We start from the raw sequence: 12,867 nt of genomic DNA, 5'->3' as shown, positions 1-12,867 counted from the left end.
TTGTTCTAAATTTCTTAATTTTGATGTATTTGAATTATTTTTCATTGATCGTATTGGTTTTACTGTATATAAATTTTCAAAAGATTCTTTGTGTATTTTACTATGAATGACTAATGGTTTTGATTAATAGTTATGCATAATTTCATAATTATTAAAATCATAACGGTGACCTGTCATACTTATTCTTAAATTATTTGTTGTAGAGCCAATGTAGTCTTTAGGACATTTTTTACACGGAATTTGATATACTACATTTTTTGTATCACATGTCAAATTTCCAATAATTTTGTATACTTTTTTTAGTTAAACTACTTTCGAATTTTGATGACTTCGTTATCACTTGGGTACAAGAAAAACCCACTAGTGCACTTATACATCTTGGCAATTCACTATATATACATATCATGGCTTATCATACCACTAATCTCTAGATATCGAGGTGGAAGGGTGAATGAATAAGTCTAGTAGACGTGTTGTTATGACTGTTGAAGCGGATGGAGCACCCTTAGAGTGAAAGGGTGGAGATAAATAAGTTTTTTATGTAAGTTACTTAATAATTCAGTTGATAGTTTGTATTTGTTAAGTCCAGATAGTGTTTGCATGTACTACATCATATACGGTATTTTAGAGAATTTAATTTATTTGCTTTACCTAGATATAGAACAGTTTCTCATTATAATTTTCCTTTGTACAAGACTCTACGGTTTCTTAATTTAAACCAATTAAACTTAGATATATTTTTAACGATAATTTGGAAAATATTTTAAAGATATCCAGCAACCTTTTATTTTGATTTAATTTATTTGTTCATAGTTGAAGTGTATGTGTACAATGTAGCAAGTTGTTATTTTTATTTTAAATTGTATAGAGTTTATTTATTTATTTATGTTGTGTAAAGAAATTTAAATATTAATTTGTGTAACTGCCAGCAGTTTAGTTTAGTTTAGTTTGTTATGTAAAGTTCATATTAAGAGTACATTAATTTAAGTAAGGATGGATCCTCTTTCTTCTAAGACGACATAACAAAAAAGTGTCCGCTATCCCTCCACTTAGGATATCGACAGAAGGTGGCTCGTACTTCCACCAAAAAAGAGCCCATGTTTATATTTTGTAGGCAACAAGGTGATTTTATTACCAACCAATGGCACTGTTCGGGAAAATATACAGACACATCCTAATACATTGTAGCATCGACTGGCTATTAAATTCACCTTTAAGTATTCGTATTTCACACTATTTGATGATTGGAGATTAAATTTGCTCAAAAATAATTTTTATTCTTTAAACACTTGAGATACATAAACGAGGAGAAAGTTCACTGTCCTAAAATTATTTTTACGCTGCTTCTAGAGTGATATGATATTTAGCATCAGTAAGTTTTGGAGCAGGGTTCCCCTCTTGTCAAAAATCCATGAGGATGGATAACGCCAATTATATCAGTCATGTCAGCTTGTAGGAAGGGGAAGCTGGCTCTTTGCCAACTTCTTCCAGTCAAAGTGAACAGGGAAAATCGGAAGAGACAATACTCCCTAATGTTTAGTATTGAAAAAGCCATTAAAATAAATATATTGTCACCTATTCCACCAGCCCTCCTTAACAGGAAACAGACCAACTAGTTCTTTTTACCTCAATATTTCGGAATTAGCGGTTAAGTAGATCCCACTCCTTTATATCTGTTTTAGTTACTCAGATGAAAGTGACAGATCGGTTTTACTGTACATAGTATAAGCTCTACAGGCAAGTGTAAATCAACTGAGCCAGAAGTAAATACTTCTCTGTGAGGTAAGAGAGCAAAGATTTTGTTTCAAATTAATTAAAAGATCATTAACTTATAAGAATATGTCACAATTGACTGTTTTAGAGATTCAGAATACATAGTCTTAAGCATGATTAAGATGAGTCATAGGAAAATTTGATATTATCGCATGAATGGATATCTGAGCGTACAATACAATTGATTTATAATGGTTTGTTTTAACATATGGTGATGCTTATGACTGTGTCACCAATGATTGCTCTCTCTTCTGTCAAGTCGTCCTTAAGAACCGATATAATGCACCAAAACAGTAGAATCGTAGTTAAAACTTTCTCATTTTAAGGCACAAGCTGTTGAATGAGGACTTGACTAGAATGCCTGTTACAGACATAAGGTGCGTCCAAAGTAACATCTCCACAGTTCACAATGATCTCTACATAATTTTATTTGGTAAAGCCACATGTAATCATCTTTATAGCGAGTTCAAAGGCTACTTGAAAGTAAATGCTTTATATTGCTGTCATGTTTAAATATAACCTAAAATACTTTGAAATATTATTTATGTAATATTAATTTAAACGATTATATTTCCGGCTTTACAGACTTAACATTTTCTTATGCCAAAAATATTTCCTACGGTTTTTTACGTCACTAATATTGCGGTTTGTATAAAATTTTGCTTTGCATTAAAAAAAGTAGGCTATACAGTAATATGTTTACCTTTTACTAATTTTTCTTTTTTTACCAGATTTAATTTTTCAATCTATAAACCACTGTGTAATACAAAACTCTCAGGTGTGGACTTGTATTTAAATTTATTAATTTGCATACAGTAGATATTAATCAAATTACGTCCTATAATACGTCATCCTATATTGACGCAACCAAAATACCTTAGAATAATAAAGTTTTATACATAGAAATTATAATACAAAATGAATTATTGCTTTGTGAGAATATAAATCTTGTAAATTATTTACGATTTGAGAATATTCATAAAAAGTACATTTACGAAGAAATATACGCTTTTGTAATAGTTTAAAGATACGTAACAATAAAGTATAACGTACTGCAGGGAGGAGGTGACTCACTCGCTAATAAGGCCCGAGGGATTCGGTGCCCACTCTGCTGTCTACACCACAGTCCTTATTTCATACTATTACTTTCCTGTAATTTCTACTCCTTTCTTAGGATTTTAAGTACGGTAAAATAAATAAATAAATAAATAAATAAATATATATATATATATATATATATATATATATATATATGTGTGTGTGTGTGTGTGTGTAGAAAAAGGCCAAAATATTAATATTAATTAACTATATTTCGCATTACGCTTCTTCAGATCACAACAACATAACAAAACACATAAAATAATTAAAAACATACATGTAAACAGATAATTAAATTAATAATCATAATATTCTTGAAATGATAAAAATATGTTCAAACTGTGGGTTTAAAGATGTGATGAGTGTACAGATGATTTAAATTTATCGAAAATTAATCCATAGGAAAATTTTTATTTTGTGACAATTTGACATGCTTCTTCTAAATTTCTTAATTTTGATGTATTTGAATTATTTTTTATTGATCGTATTGGTTTTACTGTATATAAATTTTCAAAAGATTCTTTGTGTATTTTACTATGAATGACTAATGGTTTTGATTCATCATTATGCTTAAAATCATAACGGTGACCTGTCATTCTTATTCTTAAATTATTTTTTGTAGAGCCAATGTAGTCTTTAGGACATTTTTTACACGGAATTTGATATACTACATTTTTTGTATCACATGTCAAATTTCCAATTTTTAGTTGAACTACTTTCGAATTTTGATGACTCTTGTATTTGATTGCACACCATGCATCTTGATTTATTACATGGATGTGCTCCTTTAAATTTATTTTTCACATCAGAATCAGCTGGTAATTTTGGTTTCGATATAATGTCCTTTAAGATAGGAGGTCTTTTAAAAACAATACGTGGAATACTTTTCAGAAATGAGTCTGTCAGTGGAGAATTTTGAAGAATTTTATAAGCTACTTTAAAAATGTTGTTAATTTTGTAGAGACCAGGATGATATTGTGTTATTAATTTAGGCTTATCATAATATTTCTTTTTGACATAATTATTATTAAGGATACTTTCATTGAGCTGTAGCTTTTCATTCAATAGCTTCTCAGGATATCCTCGTTTTAAAAAAGCATCATAAATGTTACTAAAGTAAATTTTTAAGATCTTCACTCTCACAGCATAATTTATTTCCTCGTGTAGCCAAGCTTTTTGGAATTGATCTTTTTAAATATACAGGGTGACAACTGTTGTAGTGTAGATATTCAAAAGTGTTAGTAGGTTTTATATACAGGGTGTCCAAAAAGTCGCGGGTCGGTTAAATATTTTTCAAAATATTTTAAATAGAGCTACAAAACCTTACTCAAAGTTACTGGAATATGTGATCTATTTTATCACATATTTAGTGATCCGCTACTTCCTCAGGGGGGCGGCCCGCTAGGAGTCAGAAGGAAATCTTAAATGTAAGCATAGGTTGATATGCATATCAAATTAAAGGTCTATATTAGTAGAGTACAGAGCCACAAACCCGACCTCAAACGGATAACCGAGTCAAAAATGGCAGCCGTTCAAAGATGGCAAGAGTTTGGGTCCAAAAAGTCCCGGGTCGGTTGAATATTTTTCAAAATATTTAAAATAGAGCTACAAAACCTTACACAAAGTTACTGGACATAAAAATCTATTTTATCACATATTCAGTCATCCGCTACTTCCTCAGGGGGGCGGCCCGCTTGGAGTCAGAAGAAAATTTTAAATGTAAGCATAGGTTGATATGCATATCAAATTAAAAGTCTATATTAGTAGAGTACAGAGCCGCAAACCCGACCTCAAACGGACAACCGAGTCAAAAATGACAGCTGTTCAAAGATGGCTAAGAGTTTGCAACTTAGGTTAATGTAACAAAATACACTGATGAGCTTTTTGATTTTAACTTTACTAACCCAAAACTGTTTACAATTTAAATGAGTTATTCAAATGACCCTCAAACACCTCAAGAAACACCTCATGTCCATTTATTAATGTTAGGAAAGTTAAAGTCAAAAATCTGTAATTTCCTCCATTTTAAAACATATCCTGTAACATGAAAACTTTTATTCCAAAATTTAAATGGTTCAAACATGGCAAAACGACTTGTTTATACCGTTAAAATACCCATAGAAGTTTACTTTAAATTTAATATTAAAACTAAATTCAAGTAATTTTCTGTAAATAGTGCAAAATTTCTATTAAATGAGATATAATTGAATTAGTTGAGCCAAGTTAAAGCATCTAGAGAAGCCTTATTAAAGGGCCTCGTTTTACAATTAGACTATTAAATTAGTTTTAACTAATATGTAGAGAGTTGAAAAAAATTGTTTTGACATATCCTTGTCAACACTTGTGTTTCATTTGTCATAAAACAGTAAAGGAGTTTCGTAAGTTTCTCGGAAATTTTTCGTTACTGTTATTGGATCACATATAAACTCTTTAATTTGTATATAGCCAGTTCAAAGGAGATTGTTTAAGATATTTTTCTTGGAACTGTGAAATAAAATCTATCTTATTTTGCCCTAAATTAAATAAATTAAAACAAGATATTATGCTAGTAAATGCATGCTTCTAAAAGGACAGTCCATTTAAAACATTCGATAAAAATATACTACAACTAGATAAAAAAATGTGTTTAGTAATTTTTCATTTACAATAAAATTATGTAAGAAAGTAAAAAAATTTAATGAAATTTTTGTAATATAGAGATAAAAATGAACATAGCATATATCAAGTAAGAAATACGAGTCTTCTAAACCTATCTCTAGCTAAACGAAAGAATTGAAGTAAAAGAACGAGAGAACGTTCAATACAGTACCATCATTATTCCTAAAAGAGTTAGGTAAAAAAAGGTGGATAACATGACCCTCCTGAAACATACGTGAGGTTTCAATGGAAACTCACATGATAAATAAACCATTTGTGTATCTTTCCTTTCAGAAACTGTTATTCGGTTTTATTTTGACGCAATTCTCTAAAATAATTTACTTCAGACTAAATGAATCTTCCTGCAAGGATAACTGTATCTGACTTGCTGTCTTAAATTCCTCATAATGAACAGTAAAATACATTCTGTAACGAGCTTAATTGGAAGCAAACCAATTAACATACAGAACAGTGTAGGAGTAGGTTAAAATTTTATAACGTCAAAAAGAAAAATGTAATAATGGACAAATAATCAAATTTAAATTTTGGAAAAAATTCTCTAAAACGTGTATTGCATTCATAATTTCAACATTTTTAACTGTAAATGTGTTTTTTCAATGATGACTACCATAATGACATAATTTTGATAATACTTCCAACAAAGTAAAATTAAAGACAATGACAGTCTTAACAGGCCGTTACTTACACAAATAGGTTTCCTCCTCATTTTAACATATGGTGTTTAGGCTGAACCTATGTACTGTGAATACTTATGGCAACCGTATGTATGATAATAGTTAGAAAGTCCAAAAGCTAAAAAAAATTTAAATTCTGAGGATTAAAAATACGCCTAATGGAGAGTTTTCTCTAGGACATAACTTTCCAAAAAAAAGAAGAATTACAAATAATAGGCCTGTAAGAGATAATAAACCTGTAAGAATACACCATATTTCCACTATAATAGCTTCAAGGAGAACATTCTGTCAAATAAGCAGACATCAGTTATTCTTTTCTGCAACACCCTCGTATATTCGATCCACTCATGTAAACTGTACATCTGATAAGAATGTTGAGATATAATATAGTACGAAAGCCCTTTACAACCTAGTCCTAGTCATATAGCAGGAAAATCATATAGCATCCAGTCTTCCACGGCCTCTCCCCTTTATGAGTATTTCTTTGAGAAATCATTCCCACTTTGTGATCAATCTTACCCGCAGATTGACGATTCCTGATTGTCATTTATCCAGTAAACGTTGATGAAGGTGAGGCATATGTGAGGCTTGTTTGAAGGACGATTTTCCAATGAATGTTATCCAACAAATCTGTTACTTCTCATATGAAATCCGCCTCGTTGGTCTTTATTGCAGCATCGTAATTAAATTTTCTACAAAGAAACATCGAAGCATACATTTCTTCTTGAATTTTCAATTTGAGAAAGGTCCACCTCATAACTATATCAGTAAGTATTTACTGAAAATAGTGTATGCTAAAATTCTATGCCAAACAATCCTACTAGTATATAAACATAGGAAACCGCGTTATCATGTGTAACAAGCTTTAGTATTTTAGTAGTAGTAGTAGTAGTAGTAGTAGTAGTAGTAGTAGTAGTAGTAGTAGTAGTAGTACACAGGAAAATGTGAGTTAATAAACCAAAATTTATCCTGCAAAAACTACCTGCTTTAATTGAGTCATTAAAGAGGTTTAATGGGTCCATGTAAATTAATATCTCATTACAGTCTGTTTTTATCTTATATAATTTAAAACAATCGCAGCTTTGAAAATTAAACTTATTACAGGCAGCAACATCGCAAGTGTTACAAATAATATTAAAGTAATCTGTTGATGAATGTATCTGTAATTTAGCAATTGGCATTCTCAGAGTGAAAATTATCTCTGGTTAACACAGAATTAACTAACATAGCCTTGGGGGACTATGTTATAATTTCGTGCTCTGACATTTAATCGTACATAATGACGTTAAATGCAGTTGCCAGCCTTCTGCCCAGAAAAAATTTTTAAGCAAGTTTAGGCAAATTTTTTAGCAACAGGAACAAAAGCTGCCTCATGATACCTGTATGTTTCACAAGAACTGGAACCGGGGAATTTATAAAGAGTTCACACAGTCCAAAATAAAGAACAAACAGCACCGTACTTGTCAACGTAATGGCGGGGTCATGTCAGACTAACACAAGAGAAAACGTGTGTATAGATACGTGCTGTCATTGTAGATGCTTGTTCCGACATGAATAATAGGAGGCGAGAATCGTGCTTGCTACATTACTAGCTCGTCTTTGTATTGAACGAATTCAATTATTAAGGTTAAAAATAATTTTAAAATAAAAATCTTATGTTTAATATAGCATAATATCTTTACAATGAGTTATTATAATTTAATATGAGATTGACTTTATAATACACGAAGATAGTACGATGTAAAATACTAGTAAGCTCCAATAAACTTACTACCTAACTAACTCTATTTATACAGCATTCAGACATCTTGTATAGTAACTGGTTCTGCTAACAACATATAATCAGGTACAAATGATAACATTGCGATAAGCGCGACGAGATAACAAGTCCCTGAGCTGCTGTAAGGCGTTCCATAGATACATTTGTGTCTCACATTAGCGATATTTAGTGAGCAGGAATTTCTTGTTATCTCTAAGATGTTAGGATTGGTATTACTTTATACTTTTATATGTTTCGGAAATGTGATACTTTGCTTAGTGATTGAAGTATTTCATCATAAGTGCATAATTTGTATAATACTTAAATTAATAGTAGTACTTATATACTCGTATTTTCATTACAGTTTGCAACTCTATACAGGTATATCCTAAACATATTTAACGTTATTTTTGATTGAAACGGAAAATTTGTTATAAAACGAAAATATTTATATGTAACATTTAAAGACACATTAATCTTAATTTTAAAATTAAAAATTTATTATTCTTTAACACCTTAACTGAAACTCATCTAGCATATTTTTTATTACTTTTGGAGAGGATTTCAAATCTTTGTAATGCTAAACTAGTCAAAATGGGAAAGTTTTACTTGCAAAAAATTTTATTGTCTATTGAATTAATATTATATTCATCGTAATATTATACATTACCCCAGGTGTCATATCTAATGGTGCTAATACGAGCATTAATTTTCAGAATTTTTCAGAAGCCTTAAATAGAAACTTCAAACGAGGCGTTTGAATTATTTAAACTAGCAAAACCTGCTATATTAATCTGGTGCATAACTAATAAAGACACTTGACTTTCAAGGAATTATGAGATTTCTTAAGAAGGTTACTTAAAGATTATTTGTTATTAGATTTATTTAAGTAATATTACTTGAGAGGCTGTGTCCAGTATTAAAGTTGCCCTACAAATATCCTGTGCCAGAAGGATGTTGCCAGGATACAAGACCTGATTCAGCTTTTCCTCCATCAGAAGCAATAGAAACATTTTCATAGATTCATCTCATAAAAGTCAATATATAAAAGTCATATCATAAAAAAGTCATTCGTATTCAATATATAAAAGCCATATCTCAACAATAGCATTTTTTCAATATATTTAAACATAAAACGTACATAATTCATTTCTTAAGCAATAGTGTTCTTAATCTAATCTCTAAAAATTGCTATAAAGTTTATATATTGCATAATAAATAAAACTAATAATAAAGAAAAGTTTGATAATGTTTTTTGCTGTATTTCTAAAGTTTGTTTGAGCCTGGTAAAGAAATCATTAGAAAACAACGTGGTGAATTCAAATGGTCAATAAATTACCGTAGTATTTCGTTGAAAGGTAAATAAGTGGAGTTTATCTACTGATTTTTGAAGAACCGGAAATATGACATAGTGTCAAGGTAACCGGTTATTAAGGTAGGCAGACTTAGGGACAATGTTGATTTAATAGGTTATGACATACATACCTACCTTATTTTATAATCAGTTATACATGGATTGACGAGCAACATGTAATATTTCCATACAGGTAAGATCCAAAAAAGATTTCTTAAATCCTCAAAGCTTTTTTTAAATTTTTATTTCCATTTGAAAGACTAATAGCAAAGGGTCTTTTGAAACAAATTATTAATTTCAGGCAGTTTTCAAATGTTTTTTCCACGTATACTCTCTCAGTCTTCATAAATATGAGATACTTTAGGTGATACCTCTCTGATATCACATTACATAAAATTTATGATGCCTTGAAAAATTCATGTTATTTATGATTTAATTATTGATATAAAAATGCAACCGTCACAAATTGTAGAATCTACATTGTTGAGGTACATATTAGAAACCTACTTTGTGTTATTTCTTTCGTGACAGCATCAATACAATATCTTCAAACTCGAAAATAATCTCACGTCAATTTCCATTATTGCTTTTACAAAACGTTTAAATCTGTTTTATGTTATTTGCTTAAGCAATATATACGTCAAGTTTGTTTCAGTTGACAATTTGTGTTGTCAACTTTAAAATGCTCTGTTTTGTGTATAGTTGATATTTAATGTAGTTGAGCTGTTGTTTTGGATTAAATTGTGTGTGTTTTTGTTTGTTTTAAAGTTATCCAATTATATTCATATATAATAATATTAATGTAACAGTGCAATTGGCTTCGGCTGTATTGTAACATTATAAAATATAAATAAATAAATAAAAATTACTGATGGGTAATCGATGTCATTTTATCTGCAAGCACTTTGATGTTTTTTACGTCGCACAATAGTGGTAGTTTTTAACCCGATCGACTCAGAACAAAGATTATCGCCGTTAAGGGGATATTACCATTTACAAAGTCTCTCGTTGGTTTAGTGTTAGAGAACCCCACCAATTGAGGGCTGAGGAAATGGATTTTTACATTTTTTGTCTGTCTGTCTCAATAACGAACTGTCCTATAGAATTATTATGTTGCATCAAGCTTCTTCAAAATGAGGAATTTCAAGTTCGATGATGGTATATGTTACTACTTGTGATTTGGCTGAGCGTTAGTAAAAATTTTAACATTGTTGAAAGGTAATCGTGATGATAATGAGAAAAACATACAATAAAAGAGTTCAAATAAAAACTTACACAATCCTATCTTATAATTTTTATTTAAACCACAGACCACGTCAAAGGAAGCGAGTTGAACGGCAAATTTTAAAAGAAAATTATTTAACAAATAAGACAAATGTGGAGTGTTCCTATCTTTTAATGAATATTTATATGACAGAATATTACAAAACAACATTTAAGATATTTCAAGAATTTGTATTAATGGGTGTTACCACAACACTAAGTGTTTGTAACCAGATTTAGAGACACTTGATACGTTCCTAAAGAATCCATTAACACAAACCTGTTTCTGTCAGTCTAGAGAAAAGACCACTTCTCGAATGGAGGCAATATTTCATTTGAAAAGCGTTATTCAGAAAATTCCTTCCAAAAGATACTGGCATTTGTAATTAAACTGCCTCTAGGTTTTCACACATTGAACAATGTCTCACTTTGTAGGGAAATATATTCTATGTTTTATTAAATACAGAGTGGAAGAGAAAGAGAGAGAGAGAGAGTGATTTCACTTTTAAGTATTTGAACTAAATATTTATGTCTTCCATTTAGGTTGGTAAAAAATTTAACGATTTTGTAGCTAATAACAATACGACATTACTTTCTTTAATTATTGTATTGTACATTTAATAATTACTATTAAGTCATAACATTCATTCTATTCCGATGACGAAAATATAAATATAATAATATATATTTCTCTGAATATGTAGATAATTTTAAAGAATTAATATAATTCTACATGGAATCTGGACAAGCTTAACAAGAGTGATACTTTTAGTTTGTATAGAATTCTCAAAAACCCTATTGATTGGCATATTAAAAAATCAGTCAACCATCAGTCGAGATTAGATCGCTTTGGTTGCCAATTCTAAAAAATGAACTAAAAACAAAAACAAATGTATCCAACGGATCAGATATAAACCAATGAGGAGTCACAATATGGTTTTAAGAAGTTCATCTAGCATGAACCAATAATAATAAAAAGGCCCATTCCTGTTCCCCTCCTTTCTATTTCAGCCATCTTGTTTCTTTCTGATGACGATTGCCATTTGCTATTGGAATCTGTTTAGTCAGAAGTGGTTGGTAGATGATTGCAGACGCATTGTTACATGTATTCTTAGTTCAGTTTTAATGGGTGATATTGTGTATATAATTTACATTAAGTGCATGTTTTAGAGTAAGAGAAATTAACACACGACATGGTGAATGTGATTCCTGATTTAGGCGTGCCATAACACTTTGATATGATTTATTTATTTTAACCTAGTTTGTATTTTATTTATTAGTTTAGTTATTTACCTCAAGATTGCAGATTGCAGATCTCTAACGTAATGTTACTGATTTTTTGTTACCCTGAACGACAGCAAATGTCCAGAACAATTATGTTTTCTTCACAATATCTTTCAATGTTACATGTCCTTTTATATGTTAGTTATATTTTTCTTATTTTCCTACTATACATAGCTATGAGAGTATATTATAAGCTTTATTTACTAAATTAAAAATTAACAGAATCTAATGCATGCAACACAGTTAAGGTAGTTAGGGATATACCGTATGTAAATTTTATCTCTATTCACCTTCCCCTTCTGCCGCTTGTAATTTAGAGTCCAAGTCAGTTTCAATAGATACAGCAAGACCAAGACAGTTTGATGCAATGAGTTTTAGAACAACTCTCAATAAACAAAGCCATTCTTCACCTACTCACTTAATCTTAAAACTATTATATTTACAATTAGGCAAAAATGTATTATGACTGTACTGGTCTACACCTACTCTCCTAAAATTACCGTCCTCACAGATAATCTGCAATAAATGCTGAGCGATATTTAATGTAGTCTATTAACCTTTCGAACGCTTGCTATGTCACCTACACAATGTAAGCGCACTTGCCCTCAGTGATAAGGGACCTGCAGGACAACCCTGTCAGTGGCTTCAATCTGCTGGTTACTGCCTGGGACCTCCTGATCCCCACACCCCCCTTACCGCTAACAATAAATACAAAGAATGTATTTCCGTTACTGACATTACCGATATAGTTATCGATTTCCGCAATCATTAAACGTTGTCTCTGTGTTAATATTATATTAGTTTTTTCATACTTGTAAGAAATAGTTTTACAGCACTGTATTAAAATGCTTGCTAGTATTTAATTCATATCGTATCATGAAAAATTAGATAAAATTTCATTAATAGGTAATTAAAATTAAATAATGTATATGTTTGTGTAGACTTTAAAACTTAATTTAATTTTATTTGTTTATAACAACGTTTATATTTTTTTATTTGTATAA

Source organism: Homalodisca vitripennis, unplaced genomic scaffold (genome assembly GCF_021130785.1).
Source record: "Homalodisca vitripennis isolate AUS2020 unplaced genomic scaffold, UT_GWSS_2.1 ScUCBcl_265;HRSCAF=1838, whole genome shotgun sequence".
Lineage (NCBI taxonomy): Eukaryota > Metazoa > Arthropoda > Insecta > Hemiptera > Cicadellidae > Homalodisca > Homalodisca vitripennis.
Note: the sequence above shows the minus strand (reverse complement) of the source record.